The sequence below is a fragment of the Bombus fervidus genome, chromosome 8 (genome assembly GCF_041682495.2).
Source record: "Bombus fervidus isolate BK054 chromosome 8, iyBomFerv1, whole genome shotgun sequence".
Classification (NCBI taxonomy): domain Eukaryota; kingdom Metazoa; phylum Arthropoda; class Insecta; order Hymenoptera; family Apidae; genus Bombus; species Bombus fervidus.
In genome coordinates, this window is record NC_091524.1 from 10,276,877 (window position 1) to 10,295,123 (window position 18,247).

At 35.1% G+C, this 18,247-nt stretch overlaps 3 protein-coding genes across 5 annotated transcripts in view; 2 read left to right on the forward strand and 1 right to left on the reverse strand.

Annotated features, from left to right (window-relative positions):
- The window catches only part of LOC139989852 (pyrokinin-1 receptor), a 205,840-nt gene that overhangs the window by 51,152 nt on the left and 136,441 nt on the right, over window positions 1-18,247 (forward strand). The window lies entirely within an intron of this gene.
- Window positions 1-18,247, reverse strand: part of LOC139989861 (glutathione S-transferase) — a 58,118-nt gene that overhangs the window by 10,999 nt on the left and 28,872 nt on the right. The window contains exon 1 of one of the 3 annotated variants that reach the window (XM_072008533.1): window positions 9,056-9,227. The exons of the other annotated variants lie outside the window; for them this stretch is intronic. The gene's annotated coding sequence lies outside the window, so the exon portion shown is untranslated. Of the gene's footprint in view, window positions 1-9,055; window positions 9,228-18,247 lie in introns of those variants that run through there. 3 annotated transcript variants of the gene reach the window in all.
- LOC139989854 (carcinine transporter-like) overlaps window positions 12,998-18,247 on the forward strand; it is a 53,856-nt gene continuing 48,606 nt past the window's right edge. Inside the window, exon 1 of the mRNA XM_072008519.1 lies at window positions 12,998-13,125. The gene's annotated coding sequence lies outside the window, so the exon portion shown is untranslated. The remainder of the gene's footprint in view (window positions 13,126-18,247) is intronic.

Here is an 18,247-nt window from a genome sequence, read left to right on the forward strand (position 1 = left end):
CGGACAGAATGGAAAGCGGACTATAGGAAATGCCGAGAAAGAGGCGTCGATGAGTTGGAGACTCGTCGATGCTGAAGTAAACGTGTATTTCTTATAGCGAAGGAAGCGTGTGAAATTTTACAAAATATTGGTTGGAAAATGTTCGTTAGAACATTCAAGAAATGAACTTAAATTGTAAAAAGAAAAAAATGGTAGCCTAAAGACCTTCCGCTTTCTGTCCCATTGCGGAAAACTGCAAAAACTATGTATCTTGAGAACAGATGAAGATAAGAAACGAAAAGGAGAAGCACGACTTACTATGCATTTTTCGTTATATTTTACATTTACTGCCGGAGATGAAATACCCATCCCTGATTCTGAAAATCAATTATTCCGTATATCCCTTGGCGAGAGGGAACGAAAATTAATCCGATTAATTGTAATGGTGGATCAGCTGGATCCTCATATTCCGAACGCCCAGAGACTCGCTAACTACGAAGCAACTGGTCTGTTTGTGACGCCTCCTATTGTTTGCTAGAGATTAATCTGCTGGTAAGCAGCGTCAGAATGCGACGATAACTAAACCGTCCGAAGATCGGATTATAGCAAATGAAACGCGTCTCTGCGCCAGTCTGACCGATTAACAGGGCCTATGGGGGTGGTTTTCAAATTTGCAAGCAAGGAATTACCGTGTAACGAGCAACTCGTATCGATTACCCAATGGGTTCATATGGAGTCGAATAGAAACTCGAACTCGAAACGTTTTCGACTCGACGCTGAGTATCGCGTTCATCCTTTAAATGCTACTTCAACGCAGGCAAACGTTCATTTTGGTAATGTCGAGTTTTCTCACTGAATAATCTTCCGTTCGTCGATTTTACACGCTTAATCGACTAGATAAATTCGATGATTTTAAGCAACGTAATTAATGTAATTGATTAATTTTGCTTAAAGTGTGAATTATGCTGAAAGATTAGAAACCCTAACATTAGAAAGTACAAAGTTAGAGATACAGGGGAACTTTATATTTTCCTTTACTGCTGATTAATTTCTTGCTGAACGTGCAACAACTCGGGAAAACTTTCTTTGTTTGTTGTAAACTGATCGTAACGTACATAGATCAAGGAACATCAGAAATTTCACTTGACTGCTTACGTTCGTACAATGAAGAATCCGCATAATAACGTACGGCTAATATATCACTATAGAAATCGGATGGTTATACGTACGCAACAATTTGCAAGAGGATATTTGCTTTCGGATTGGGAATATCAGCGAATAGAATTGTTATTATGCGAATGACTGACGTTGATTTAATGTAATTAGTTAGAAGTAGAATTACGATAGGAAACGCATCAATACGATGGAATTGCACAGTTATTATAAAAAAAACAAACGATATTAAATAATATATTTAGGTATACACAAAAAGTGACGCTTCCGTATTGTCAATTATGGTATCATTATATAACGTAATACGGTTAAATAATACGAATATTTGTAAATGCTATTAAATTGTTAGATTTTAATAATTTTCAATCCATCTTCGTATCAAAGCAAATACGAACAATTTACAACGTTGCTAGTTATGACAATAAATTCCTATTTCTCGTGTCAGTAATTTCAAATCTCGTTGGTCGCAATCAAAAATCTGTCGACGGAAAATTTTCACCCAAGCTTCGACAAATAAATGAAACATCGTATTATTCTCGGTCAATATCGAGTCACTTTCGAGATTACGCGAATAAAATCTAAAAAACTTGTTTGATGAATTGCTCGTCGAGGCATCGTTCTAATGTCGATATCGCATTAAGCAACTCGAAGATCGAAGTCTCGGTAACGAGATTGTCGCGTCAAAGACGAAGCGAGGCCTGTTACCTAGGCGATGATGGAAGCTATGCAACTATAAAGAGTACTAGCTCCTTTTTCTATGATTTTATACGACGCGATACCAATCGAAGCTCTTGAAAAATATTACAACAAAAAGTCAATATATAAAACAGGAAATAGGAGGTTTTTCCTTAAAGCAATTTAATCACTGTTCACGCAACTTTGATTGTTTTCATCTAGAACCAAGGGAGAAAAATAACTATTTTATTTTTATACCTTCTCTATATTGGAATTGTAAAAATTTGTCTGTTTAAAATGCATTGAAAAGTTTCGTCGAATTATAAAGTTACACCGTTGGTTGTCACCACAGAATCGATTTTAGAATGGATTTCAAAATGACGTAAGAACGATTTTAATGAAATTTTGAGAGTACATATGTACGTACATAGAGAAGCGAATGTAGTTCACACGCCTTGCTACTACGAATATTTGTGACCTACATGAATTTCGGGAAAAATAAATTTCTATTGCAAATAACGCTAATTACAAATTCTATTTTTTCAAGCTTCGTGGAAATTCACATGAGAAATTAATCTGCCGAGATTCAACAATTTTATATAATACCATCTTGACAAGTACATTTTAGAAACAAAGGAATATTACTCTAATCAATAAAAGATCTCTAAATACTATGCGATCTAACTTCTTGATGTTTTCTAAACATATGATTCTAAACGTTAAAATAAACTATTTCTCAATAGTTTTTCAAGCTTTCTTAGTTAAATAATAGAATCACACATTGTTCCAATTTCCATGAAGATCCATTGAAACGTAATATCAGAGAATGATCTATTAACAATTTCAATTTTATTCGACGCTATTTTAACCCTTCGCAATCGAGGGCTCCGCTAATAATATAAAATAAATTAAATAATTAATAAATTAAAAATTTGTTTTGTGATTATCAAATCATAATTGTCTCACGTATTCTTGCGACGAACAGATAAGATACAACCAGAAAGATAAACCGACGTGTCGGCCGAAGATATATTACGCTATCAAACAAAATCGTATCGCACTGCGCGATGATAGTGAGTGAGTGAGTGATTGAGTGATTGGTGATGAGTGATGCGGTTATGACTTCATTCTACGCATATATTTAATCAATTATATGAAAACACGTTCTTTCTACTGAAATTACTTGAAGTATCTGGTAATATGAATAAACGAAACCTTCGAGTGCAAAGAGTTAAAACAAAAAACAATATAAAATACGATTACTGTAATATTAATATTACTAACGAAAATTTACAAATATAATTTATCAATCGGAATACGTGTATATAGTAAACCAAATAATACAATATATTATCGATTAACGACACAAAAATTAATGGATATGACCAGATCTAATTGCTCAATCACTATATATTCGTCCATATTCGAATGCTTGGACAAACACCAATAAACAGTTCGATCGATATTATCCAACCTTCGAATTAGCTGTTATAACTAAAATATTTTCCATCGTTACAATGCATCCCGTCCCCAATTACATCGTTAATTTCGTTTCCGAGGTTCCGCTACGATACTTCGCAACGAGCAATTCAATAATTGAGACAACGACTCGCGTGATGCGCAGCAGTACGCTGGCCGTGAATCAATTGCATCGGATTACCTCGATTAATACGATTTTCCAGGACTACGCTGTAATTTCGAGTTAATTAATACGATAAAGTGCAATCGCGATCCGATGGAAACGTCTTCATTCTTACTTTTTCACGTGATTTCTAAGAAAAACGAACTGCATCTTGCGGCATCTTGCGACAAAACCGAAATTCATAGGACACAGGAAACCTGGTAAACAATAAATACGACGTGGTTCCACGCTATGGACGCAAAATCAATGTTGGATGGCACGCTAATTCGGTTGGTGGCTGGACAGGTCGAAGCATAGAGCTCAAAGTGTTTCCGTTCCGTCATCCTCCCTTCAATAAATCTTGTTTCTCTCTCTCCCCTCTTCCTCTTTCTCTTTCTCTTTCCTTCCTGAAAGCTCAATCATCCGATCTGTGTAACGAAATTTGTTTTGTCTTCCTGTTAATAATCTGTTAATATCACTAAGTTGCCTTTGAAAAGATTTCTTCTACTCGCAAGGGCGCGTGATTTTGGAGAAACTCACGCGTGATGTCGACTTCGAAGTGATATTTCTCGCGTATTACGTTTCGTTTTACGTTTGGAAATCCATGTGAAAAGAGTGCCCGGAATTAGGATGAAAAATATGTTTATATTGTCTATGAAATATTCTGGAAGCTATTTGGTTTCAAAAGGTGGTTGCAATTTAGAAATACCTTGTTTGTAAAGAAGGTTGACTCTATTGGGATTAATCGTTTGGTTTCTGAAGATTTCAATGTGAATAAGATTTTACGGGAGATTGAAAGATGTAAAAATACGCGCGAAAGTATACAAATATGCAAAGTCTAGCAGCTATTAATAGTGAGTAAGTAAAATAAATTTCTGTCTAGGTTCTTCTCCTTCATCGCGCTCTATAAAAACATAAATTTAAATAAATATCAGCAGTGAGTACAGCGATGTAGTCGATCTGATATTAGAACGAAAAGACTTGTTTAAAAATGGAATCGATCAATTTAACTTCTCACTGGCTCACTTATCAGCGTTTATGTAACTCTTTCTTCCATTTCCTCTGCGTGAAACATGCAGCTTGGGAGTTTCGATTCGATAAAAAGTTGTGACTCTGAATATCCTTTGATCGTAAATTGAAGCATGAAAATATCATATATGTCGTTTTTCGCTCTGAAACTGGATGAAAGAGGGAAATTGACTTGGTTCTTTCGCTGTTCCATCTTTCTATTTTTTCTATCTTTCCACTATGCAAGTACTCTGCCCACGGTGAAATTTGTAAAATTTAGTTCGATGTTATTACGGGATACGCGATTTATCGATTGAACGAAAGAAGAGAAATATTCACTCGTTGAAAGCTTAGTAGAACAACGTTTACTTCGCAGATGTGGAACATTTATTTCGGTTACCTATCGGTTGTATCGTTATCGACTTGCCAATCATGAAACGCAGACGCCATCGGCTAGTTTATTCAATAATAAATTATCTGACGCGTCGATTGATCACGAACACATGCCGTCCACGAAATTGAATTGTGTTTCAATCTCTGTATTATATTGTAACGCTCTTCCGTTTTGTAACGATTCGTTTAGTCGTAAATATTGGGAATAAAAGCAGAATTTTTACACTCAACTCGATTCGCGTAATAGAAATCACAAAATTAACAAAGGACAATCGTAGTTACATTTAAGATTAAGTAAGTGGCGAATAATGGCTCGTATTATTGATTCCTCTCTCCTTCTTTGAGGATATCTTCGTTGCTCTATAGCTTCTTTATTGTTGTAACCTTATTTTGTATAAATTAGATTATTTAAAACGAGGATTAATTTAACAATAGCATACGAATTCTTTTCAGTGAGATTTTCACACGAGAAACTGATCAGCCTCGTGAAAAAGCTGATCTCGAATATACCACAAAATTTGAACACGTTCTATAAAATTCCCTGATTTAATCATTCAAGTATATAATTAATATTCAGTATGCTAAAAAACGAACGACCTATTTTTCCAAATTTACAATTAACTATCGCAAGGAATTGTAAAAAGTCACAGGCTCCAAGGTAAATTTTCAAAAGCGTTTGTAGTTGTTTTCTGTTAGTTTTCTCTGTGCTTGAATTTATGAAGGTGATCAGCGTGGCTCCTGAGCAAATTAAGCTAACAGAATGAAATAATTTCACCATACAATTTCAGTATTTCAATATATAATTACAGAATTTCAATATTGAAATTTAAATTATTATTTAATGTTATGCCGTAAATAGTATCAATGATGCTTATTACGCAGAGTACGAAATACAAATCAACGTGTATTATTAAAACTCTAAAATTAAGTAGCTATTGCCGTACCAAGAATACCAACTAAGAGTTAATCGCACAGATCTGCCAGAGTGACTAAGGAATTTTAACAATAGAAGATTTTTAATCGAACTTCTCTTTCAAGCTGAGTTGACCGTGATTCAATTCACGAATATCGGAGGGGAAAAGTCGTAGCAGTCTTCCAGTTTCGATTCACTCTCATCTCTTTTCGAGAGGGTACTCGCGATTCGCGACTGCTTCGAGAACTTCCTGCTGGTTCATCCATTGAACCTCATTCTTCGACGTTCTTTTAATCCCTCGTCTTCCATAGACAAGTCGTAAATCTTTCGAGAACTATTAGGTTGTCTAAAAAGTTTCTTTCGTTTTATGAGGAAATAGTAGACGCACAACGTTTTTTGTTTTATATTATTTTATTTTATTTTAATTTTATTTCGAATTACGTACGATCCATTTTGTTCTGTCGAGATAAACACCGTGAAATTTCACAGACTTCGTTTCACGTTTGTACGAAGGTGCATTGTTGTAGAAAACACGTTTACGACAGAAAGACACTTTCCGGACAGTCTAATATTTTCTCTGTTCGTAAAAATTCTGCTCTACGTTTATTTCGTTCTTTCGTATTAAAGAAAAGCGATACTGATCGATATGTTACTTGATACAGTTTGCTATGTGTAACTGGTTAAAATATAATACAACTGGTTGTTACGATTTTCGTAGCCTTCAAATATTTAGTGTGTCTCGTTAATCGTACTATAGTTAGGATAAGGTAAAATCTTTTATGTGAAGAAATAGATCGAAAATGTATAGTACAATTTTTTCCTATGACGTTCTTCTTTTTGAGGAAGGTAGATTTGAAATATTTTACGTCAGAAATTTATAAAGGTTATACGTTTTACAAAAGCTATTGCTTCGCTAAAAATAATATTTGGTAGGATATTTTCTCCGTCAAATTTTTTCAAGTATTTTTACGATTTTGTTGTCTCAGAGTCATAACTTTACAATGCTACATCTATACACAATTGCTTCATTATGATATATGGGATACTTGTGTAATCAATTATGATTGATAAATCATGAAGATAAAAAGTAGTAAATAGTATAATTGAAAAACATGATTTTGTTAATGTAATTTTATCGAATAATATTAAAAAACGACTAGAAGTAATATTAATGACTACCTTTTAAAAATATCTGATACGAAGATTAATGAAAATGCAGTATATATATAGAAATAAAAAATATTGGAAAGTCCTCTGAGCTGTCTTGTTATTTTATAAATTTTTATTATAGATACTATACGAATTCCCAACTATGCGAATAATTTTCCCATTTAATTTAGGGAAAGTTTCATAAACTAAATATATTTCATTACGGTATATTTAACTCTATTTAATTGCATTTACCTATATTTAGCTATGTTTAATATAGAACACCTGCACCCCATGTATAATATAGTTTATATGTAAATATAATACAGCTTCATTGACGGTTTCCAAAAAATTTTTTTTTAGGCACGGATTGGCTGGGTCTTTGATGAGAACGTCGGCTATTATAGCCGATAAATTTTCATTATCCCTCGTGTCATCAATTTCGCGGCACGGAAATTCATCGTTGCTCGAGCCACGCGAAAAATATCCAGGCCAAAGGAAAGAAACGAACGAGAGAGAGAGAGAGAGAGAGAGAGAGAGGGAGAGGGAAATGGAGGAAGAAAAATGCGAGAGAAATAAAAGGGAGGAGACCAAAAAGAGAGCTGTTCGTATTAGGTCGGTGAGGTACGTATAGACGACTTTGAAGTGGGTACATGAATAAAAAATATGCCGCTAACACGCGTCGACCTATTTCGGCTTCTTTCTTCTTACTTTCTTGTAACCATGAATATTAAAACGCGTATAGTTCGTGAAATGTTAAGGGCCAGTTATCGAGTAGAAATTTTTAAGGAATTAATCGATACATTGATTCTGTTTTATCTTTTACTCTTCTTATGAATTTCAATAAGTTTGAAGGAAAGCAATCCTTCGTTTATATTTAGATTTAATTAGAGGCATCGTAGTTTAGAGAAAAATTATGTTCCATTATGTAATACGAAAAAATGTGTAAAATATTCGAGGAATATTATCCAGTGCGTAAAACAATTTTTTATTTAGAGTCAACTTTTTAAATTATATCTATAAAAATATTAATTTGCATATTCAGCTTACAGTATAATCGATATACAAAAGTATTAAGATATAAAAGCATTAAGGGATTAATAAACATAAAAATTTATATTATAAAATAATTAATCTCTTCTAGGTGATGTTTTTAATATGTTATTATTCATGACAAGTACTGTTTTATTATTATGTTATGAGATGCAAATGGTGGGTGGAAATGACAGGGGATGAATGGGATTATATCATTGAGCAGAACATTTTGATAAGTTACGACAAGAAGTATTTATAATTCCCAGCACTAAATGATAATACAGTAATGCGTGAAAAAGATAAAATGATGAACATTGTATTTTTCTGATTGTACCTTAGAAGTTTGAACAGTGTTTACGATTTTTTAAGATGACCAATATCCATCCCATTCAGAATACGTAATCGACATATACAATGCAAAATTCTTTCTAAAAACTAAATGCAAGCACAAACACTTACGTCCATTTCACTATCAAAAATATCAAACTTCGGATGAAAATTCTTTCCACAAATGAAGCACAAGCGAGGGATTGAAACTTTCATTTCACTTTCCAATCCTAAACTTCACTCTTCATTCACTGCCAGAGCAACAAGTTTAGAGGATCCATTCGTACCACGAAACAGTAGAAAGCAGGCAAAAAAGACCGGACACAAAGTGGAACAAAGAACGCGTATAAATTAGAATATATTCATTTTGCTACGATTACTGTCACGATTACTGCACGGAAAATAATCGATTCAAACTGACCTGCAGTCTCCTCGTATAAAAATTGCTGCAGTCAATCAGATCAAATAAAAAAGAATCGAACAAGGCAAAGGAAAGAACCGAAGACGCACAAAAATCAGAATAAATTCTATAATTTTTCGATAGAGACAATGATCGAACGAAACTCAATGTCTATGGTTTTGCGTATAAATCCAATAAAAGATGGACGATGCAAATTTATCAGCAGTATCCTCGCATAAAAATTCCTCGCCCCTTCGACCAAGTAAGAAACCACACGAAACGAGGAAATGAAATTACACACAGAAATAAATTAGAATGATTTCTTGTAGCTACATCTAGCGTCACGATGACTCCATGGAAGATGTGTTCGATTTAAACTCACCGCCAGTGTCCTCGCGCGGATATTCCACCACCCTTTCGAGCAGGTTGGACGAACACTCGTACGGAGCGCGGCTCGCACTGAGCTTGCACGCGAAACGAATCCGGGGTCCTCGTGTTCCTTCGCCACCACTTGCTCGCCTCCCTCGGCTTTCCAGCTACGTCGAGCACGATGCGCAACCTCGGAATATTTATGCCACCATTCCGCTTCCGTTCCAACCCTCCCCGCCAGCCGAACGAGCTGTTCGAAACGAAAATTGTTTCACGACTCGGAAGGTTTCCCTCCTTCCCTTCCGACCTACACGTATCCGCGCCTCGGCTCGTTTCCTCCCTGGCCACCGACAAATCTTCTTTTCTTATGCAAATAAACGAACGATCGGTATTTTGAACGCGGAACTCTCGTGGCTGGATTAGTAGCGTTAAATATGCGAGGGACTTCAGGTTCGTTGACGTCAGGTACGTTCCTTGAAGCGTGATGGTAATTTTAGACTGACGCGAATTGTTCTTCTTAGGCTTGTTTATTCGCAAATAGGCTTTTACGATGGCTGTTGATTTGATTAACGAGAACGCAAAGTGAGATTTTGGGCAGTGAGGTCTGTTAAATTTGAACATAATTACGAAGTATAGGTATTTTATAATTTTATGGACAGGATGTATATGGAATAGTCAATTTTCAATGAGACGAGTATTCTCTATTAAACTTCTAAATTATTTTGTATATTCGTACGTGGAGCTAGTCTGAGGTCTATTATTATAAATACTAAATGTACAGAAAATTGGCTAGGTGTTCGAACTGTATGACATATCCAAGTAAAATCGTATATCTAAAAAGACGAGATCCTATGTTTTTTGTTTTGAGAAAATGGGAATAATTTTTTAATTGCTCCGCTGGTAATTAGTGATGCACAAAGTTGGTAAAAGCTAATCAAACAGATGTTATATTCAAATACGATTGCTCACGTGCAGCGGATGCCTGGCAGCCGCAGTAGAGCGTGCCTGTCTATGGTCAGACGCGTGCAAACAGGTGGAAAACACGAATTAACAGTAACATCTTAATCTTAAATCTTCCTACACCTTAACACATCGTTACAATTCCACGTATTTGCCCTTTCGAGTTCTCACTTATTCCATTAAAAAGTTTCTTTAAAGTTCTGTTCATTGAATTAATTGATTATACATAATCTATAAAATTAAATTTTTTTAACGTTCAAAAAACACAATTTCTATGTTAAAATACCGTTAGGCAAAAAGCAGTTTCTGCGATCATTATCATCGTTATCATGCGAACACAGCCTCATGGTAATATACCTCTCGCATTTGCATAAAAATGCATTTTTAATATTTATTTAATATTATGAATATTATGAATATTTATGATGGATTTTTTAGCAATAATCTGCTTCAGCAAACCTTAGGTCACTTATTGTGAATATTCTGCGTTCACTCGACGAAATCCTCTCACTTCCAAAACTATAAATCAGAGATGCGAATTAAATAAAAATATTTCATCGATATCCAATCTGTCTTGAATAGATCGATAAAATCGCGAAGGTGAATATTTTTCATGGCCCACAAATATAATTCCAATCGAGTTGCCATGAATATTTAATCCGTCAATCGCGTGAAGATACTTGTAACTCGCGCTGGGATAATCCGCGTGAGCGAATTCATCATCACGCGAGATTCCCTCGCAACGCGTTTTCATGTAACGCTATATCCATCGCGTAAACGTGGCCACGTGAACAGGGGAAGGCGGCGAGTGTACGTTAAATATTATGCCGTAGCTGGGTTGGTTAATTGGTCAGAGCAAGCCAGTTAGTTTCATTACGTTACCTCCATCTTCGTAGGTTTCGCACAATGGAGGCCTCTTCCAGTATCGGGGCCACTAGGCCTGCGTGCGTTCTAGAGCCTCTTTATCCGAACGAGACCGGTTCCTCGATCGAATTTTATCGTTCTCCATTGTTTCCGCTTTCTTTTTCGTATTTTTCATATTTCGATGAGACATGGATTTTAGTAAATGATTTTTTTGATGTATTAGTATAACGTATTACGCAAGTAAATTGGAATTTCTTATGTAAACTATAACCGGTGCATAAACATGTTGCGTAAACTTGGCTTAATTCCTAGTTTGTGATAATTCATATATTCTAATTTTACCGATGAAAATTATATCATCCAGAAAATATTATGACATTCGAACGCTGATTCGAGTAACTGCATCTTCCGAGATGACAGACAACCGTCTGTATAACTTGTGAACATTTTTATGGATATAGCGCAAGTTTGAGCTAATTCTGACTGCGAACTGAAGCAATTAGTTGCACATACAGTAGCAAGTATTTATTGTTTAATATCCACTATTATACTATATACTGTATGATGCGAACAATCGGATGAATTTCCAACTCAATAGCAGTATGTTTAATCCCAAAGCTGATACAAACGTATTATACACATCGCTGACGTAGTCGACTATACACGTGCATAGATGAAGTATTATGACAGAATTACCGATACGTGTTATGCGAAGACAGGGAACACCATTGGAAATGTCATTGCATGTTAAGAATAATATTATATCGCGACAAAGAAAAGACATCTATAAGAAATGAGTGGAATTATAAAAGCAAAAGCTACATGAATCTCAGATGTATCAAATAAATTCCATGTACGATGAATATATTACGAACACTCTTAAAAGAAGTTCTTTTCGATAAGCTCGAACGCATAATTTTTCGATTCTATTTCCCAGCTCCTCTCATATAACCTCTTTTCCAATATACAACTAAACTACTCAATCTTCCATTTCCTAGCCCGACTTGACTTGTAAACTGTTTCCCAGCTTCTCTGCAAGCCTCTCTTCCATCGTATAACCCTCTTCAATCCTCTTTTTCGATCAGACTTTACTCGAACACAAAAATTCTTATCGTGACAACACATCGTTATACTATTCGCGTGAGAATCAAATTTTATCGAGGATGTTTATGTAAATTTACGCCTTCGTGTATCAAAGACATTATTTAGATAAAAGAAAAGAAGAAAGAAGAATGTCCAAAGGCAAGTTTATACTTTAATGGATGATCAATGAAATAGATTGTAGGCAAAAATTTGTTTATTTACCAAATATTCTGGAATATTATAAAGAACACATTTTTGTATATTAGGAGCGTTTTCTCGTTTCTAAATTTCCTATAGATCGATAAAACTCCACACTAATATTTCAATATCTATGTACATTAATATTTTAATGGAAATTAATATTTTTACATTGGGTAGCTATTAGGAGAGTATTAATTAAAGAAATGTTGGGATTAACAAGAATAAATTATGCAAAAGATTGCTACGAAGAATGACATCTTTTTTATTTAGCACCGAATCTGTCGAAAAATAAGATATTTTTATGATGCAGTAGTGATTTTTATTAAAAGCTTCTTTAGTTTCTCAAAAATGCATAGAATGTACGTTGCATAACCATCTATCAACCACGCGTAGTGAGTATATGGTAGATAGTAGCAACGATAATATGGAACAAGTTTACTATAGAAAATTAGATCTCTTCGTGGAGGACCAAGCGTTTTAAAAATCGGAATGCTTTCGACATTCGTTGAATATTCTCATTGGAAGTCTTTTCAACTGCCCGCGAACGTTTAAAAATCCACACAGTCTAATAATCGAGTGAAACCGGCGAATAACGAAGATCATAACTTTATCTTGCATTTTTCGATCGAAAGAAGAAAAGAAGCAAAGAAGGTGAACGTAACGAAGGAAAATAAAGAGGATAAGAAGCGCGTGCACGAGAATTACGCGAGCTTCGAAAGATCGTGGAGGGCATCGTTAATGACCCGCTCTAAGTGGCGAAGAATTGCACGCTGGCACGCTCTCCACGTACCCTGATCGAATGCAGGGCCTCTAAAATGCTGAACTACGTCCGCAAGTTTTGTTATCGTTGCCAGAGCGAGGTGACAGAGCTTTAGTGCAAGGTTAGTCGGCGATGAGTGAAGTGGCAATCCTCTGCACGGCCATTGTTCTTCGGTAGCGGCTAGGACCAGAAAGGATTTCGTTCGAATTCCTGCCGTGAGTACGTTGCTTCATCGATACAGTTGCGGGAATATTTCTAAAAACCGACGTTCCTACGTGTCGATTTTGATTCCTTTCTAGAGATATCACTTACATACGTAGCAAATCTTCTGGATTTAGAGTTTGTTCAGACTATTTCTCATTGAGAATCTCTAAAGGAGTGAAAATGATATGGTGTCTTCCTCTCAAGGTTATCGGTTTTCTTTATCCTAGATCGAGTCGTTAAAAGTTTGTTTTAAATATTTTATGTAATGAATCTCGAGGGAAATGGTATCACTTTTACTTGCAGGCTTTTAGTATTCTTATTATGAAAGTTTAATATGTGCAAAAATATATGTATACATTATAAAAAAATGTTAAGCTATAGCTACATCGAATTACTCGTAGTAATTTTTGTTTTGAAACGATAAATTCTCAGTGATAATTTTCTTCAGTTTGATAGAATTCCGATGTAAAAGTTTTCTAAGAGAACACAAAGTCCTGAGCTGACTTTCTCTTAAATTCTTGAATTTTATTACAAATGTTTTATAAACAATGTAAATAATTATGATTGAAGCGATATAACGAAAACCGTAATAATTTTGCCAATTGTAATGTAGAGACGAAAAATCGGCCTGTGTCATTTTAACAGATTTAGTAATCTTAGTGTTGAGAGGGTGGTTTTTTATTTCTTTGTTTTAGCGGGGTAAATATAAGAGAACTGTAAGTCGTTAGCTTAGTGGAAGCACGTTTCGCAGAAATAATTAATGCATCTTTCATTCCATTGTATTAAACTGTGATTAATCGCGACGAACGTGCAATTAAGATGTGTACCGGAGAAAAATCTGCTGCATTTAGCTGCGTGAATTCGAGTTAATCCGAGGCAGCGGAGAAATAATCCTATCGATAAATAACACGCAATTTTGTCGTATCTTTCATGCCAGGAAACCTTGTCGATTTAAAAATTGTGATTTTCATAAGTGATAATAAATTTACCAAACAGTTTGTTTGTTTCCCATTAGAAAATCGATCAATTTTAAATTCTGAAAGAACGTGTTTCACAAATGATGAAGAATTTTCGAAACAATAGTGACGAAATCTTTAATTTGATCTCTCAATAAAGAAAACATATACTCTCATTATGTTCTTAACTTCGATCAGTTCACACGAATTTAATCTAACAATTTGTTACTTGGTTCTGAAATAAACCAAATTTTACATCTTACGATACAATATTTCAATTATTAATTTTTCATAGAGAGTATAACGTTACGAGAGTATAAAATAAAACACTACAAAATGCATTGTTACGGACGCTTCGAAAATTCAAAACAAAGTCCTCCACGTGAATAGAGATATAGCACACAAAGGATTAATCTTTCAATAATTTTCTAATAATATTTACGTATATTCGAACATATTTCTAACAAATATAATATTAACCTAGTAAAATTGTCTACAATTCCAAGAATACGTATTTCGGTGAAGATGGTCTCGCGTGAGAGAATTACCTGAATTTAGATACAAAACAAAAACGAAACAAAAATCCACGACGAATCACGTCTATTGTCCCAGCGAATGGAACTCGAAATCGAATTTGGATTGTTCGCCACGGCCACGATTTCCAGGTAAATCGATACATTCTGAAAAGCAAGGAAGCCCGTGGGACGGGACAACAAAAATAAATTGAGAAGATTAATTGCAATCACCACATAGGTCGGGTTACACCATTGTTTGACCGACGTCCCTCCTGAACTTCGAAACTGGGTTGCATAACGCGGTCGAGGCACGAGCTTAACCCTGCATCGGGCTAAAATTTCATACATGCTCGTCAAAGAAAGCCCAGACCATGCTAATTACCATTTTCAACTATGAAAATTAACACCGCAACTCAGAATTGCACAGGACCGTCTCTGACCATCTATTAACACGACGTAACATTTCTTCTTCTAGGAAGAAATTCAGAAGAAAAGATGATTGTGTCTAAAAAAAAAAAAAGAAAGAAAAAAGAATGAAAAACACGAGATTCAAATTTACGAACAAAGAGAGTTTTCACCATAACGTTGCGTTTATACAACTTTTATGTATTATTTTGCTACGTGGTTCTTAATAAGTTAATTGGCGCCGTGATCAAGGGCACTCGTGAAGCAGAGTCGCGAGAATTCGAGACGTGGAGATCGTGGGAGTCAACGAATTTCTCGAGAGAAAAGTTTATTTGCTCGAGAGGAGATAAACTCTTAAACGACATGTAATTTCTTTTCTCTTGTATTTTCCTATCGTTTCGTTTATTTTCTCTTCCTTTTGATAAGAAGTTACCATAGCTGACACGATTCGTTTTAATTTGAATTTCGTATCGATGAAAAGCATTTTGATAAATCTGATTTTTAACTGACGTTTCTTCAAGATCGAAGAATATTAAATGGAGAACCTTTTAATTGAGAAGACGTTGAGTTTTTAAAATCACTGAAGAGGTTGTTTTAACTTCTGAAACTTTTCGGTCGGGATAGATCTTTGGAAAGTAGTTTTAATTGATACGCTTGTACTTCGCTTAGTACACTACACCACCTAGAATATTTTTAATTGGAGTTTTTATTGCAAAAATTTATTAATATTGAGAAAACTTTATTCTGCAACTGCATTCTCTTATACAAATATTTCTTCTTCATTTGCATACCCACCTCATTCTACAAATATTTTATCCACGATAATTTTGTAGCTCACTCTCTTTTACAAACGAAATCCATTTGTCACTCTATTCAATTATTTTACAAATTTCCATTTAATATTAAGAGGAAAAATATTTGATTCGTTATTTTCACAATTTATGCTAAGGATCGCGCTACATCAAAACTTTCAGTTCGTAATGTACGTCAATTTTAATGTCATCTGAAGGTTGGAATTATTCTGTATTCCTATCTCATTTAAAATTTAAACTCCACTCTGTAGCATTAATTTGCAGCAGAGACAGCGAATGTATGTAGTAGTCATCTTATCCGTATGCTACAGCGTTCAACGAATTTGCAACTCGTTAATCTAAGCGACACGCAACAAGTATTTTGTTTTAGCAGCATTGCCATTCGTTTCAACTTCATCTGAGCGAATGGAAAATCCACGTTCGATCAAAGGAAATATGGTACGCGAGTCGTTCAATTAATTGTCCTATTTATTGACAGTTTAATTAGTTTTCACTTTTTTTTTTTATTTTCACCAAAAATTATAACCAATTACAGCCTCCTGTTCTAATGGATTTGAAAAAATTAGTAGTTTTATATACAATTTATATACAATGATAAAATGAGAATATTTTAACGTTAATGGAACAAGCTTTCCTTTTAATTAGTAAAAATGACATCCTCGTGAAAAGTTATGACCATCGATATATTCTACCAATTCACGATATATTACGCGTCGCTAATAACGAATTAAACAGCTCGTTTTCAAACATAAATCGTACAAAAATTGTTCATCAACCGAATTTGACGAATCGCGAGGCAATTTCTTTTAATTGAAAAAAAGGAACGCGAAGTCTTTTAATCCACCGAGGAGATTATTCGTACAGTTGTTGTAAAACGTCGAATAGATAAAAATTGTACGCGTCTTGTCTCAAGCTCTCATTAGTGCAGGTTGATTCGTGCAATAAAAAGAAGGGAAAAATAACTTTGCTAAATTCAACGAAGCAGCTTTCGTCGTATTAAAAGTTTTAGGGTTGTTTTATAATTATGAGCCGGGGTTTGCGACAACTCGACGCAGTTTACGATAGTTCGTCGCAGTTGGCGATACTTAAGCAACGCGCGGAATAACAGACGATGAAGAATAGTCGTGCAAAAAAAGCGAATGATTTATTATAACGCATGTCGTCATTGATCTGGAAACTCATTAAACGAGAGAATTACGGCCATATTCGTGGGTTGTACCCGCGACGAATATAAAGCGACAAATTCCGTGGATAGGTTCGACAACGTCGACCACTTGGACACAATACTCCTTGATTATCCGTGTGATTTTATTCGTGGGCGTCGAATTTCCACGAAAATTCGAAACTGTATGCCACGGTTTCGTAAACCGGTGTTCCATCGCGAAAGTGCTGGATGAAACTGAGTATACAACGTTCAATTCGCGCAATTCTCTTCAATTGACATCATTCCGCCCTATGCCGCACGACGTTTGCGTCACGTTTCAAAGAATTTGACATAGGAAGGCGCGAACACCATAAATCAATTGTTCGACAGGCGATCGATCGATTTTAAAGTAAGCTTAAACGTTGTTAGATGAACGGCGTCAAGTGAGTTGGCCGTCGTGTCGTCTGCCGGAAATCGAGCTGGCGACACCAGTTTCGCGCTTGTCACGCGCAAGTGTTAGATTGTTTTAAATGGCGTGACGCGGATGACACTTCTGTAATTGTTAAAATTGTTGATTCTTGTCTTTGAGATAACTCGCAAAGAATTGTAAAAGATAACCTACTGTCAAGAGGAATTTCTCAGGAGTTCGATGGTTCGTTAAGAGGTTCAAGTTGTGCGATTTAGTATTCTTAAACACTGTATTGTGCAACTATTTGCACGTTCATAACGTGTATTGATAAATCTAAATGGCGTGACGCGAACTATACTAAATGGCGTAATTGCTAAAATTGTTGGTTTTTGCCTTTGCGATAACTTTGAAAGCTTCCGTGAAAGATAGAGCGTATCGTCGAGGTCCGAAGTTGTTTCAAAAGTTCGCCGGTTTTATTTCAACTCGTGTATTTTAGGATTTTTACGCCGCTTTATGCAACTATTTCGACTTTCATAATGTGTATTGATAAATTTAAATGTCGCGATGCGAATGCTATTAAATATTATAATTGTTAAAATCGTTGATTCTTTCCTTTAAGGTGGCTTTAAAAAGCTTCTATAAATGCTAGCGTATTATCAAAGTTTCTCAAAAAGTCGGAGTTTTCTTGAAGATTCAAACTGTGCGGTTTAGAATTCTAAAACATTGGCTATTTCCTATTTTGAAACAATTTATAGCTGCGTTTTACGTTTAAGATATTCTGAATCTTCGTTTTTATTACAGATTGTATCGTTATGCTGTTATATCTTTAAATTATAAGACTGTATCTTCAAGACTGATTATCAATCATCTTAGAATCCCACGATTCGATCCT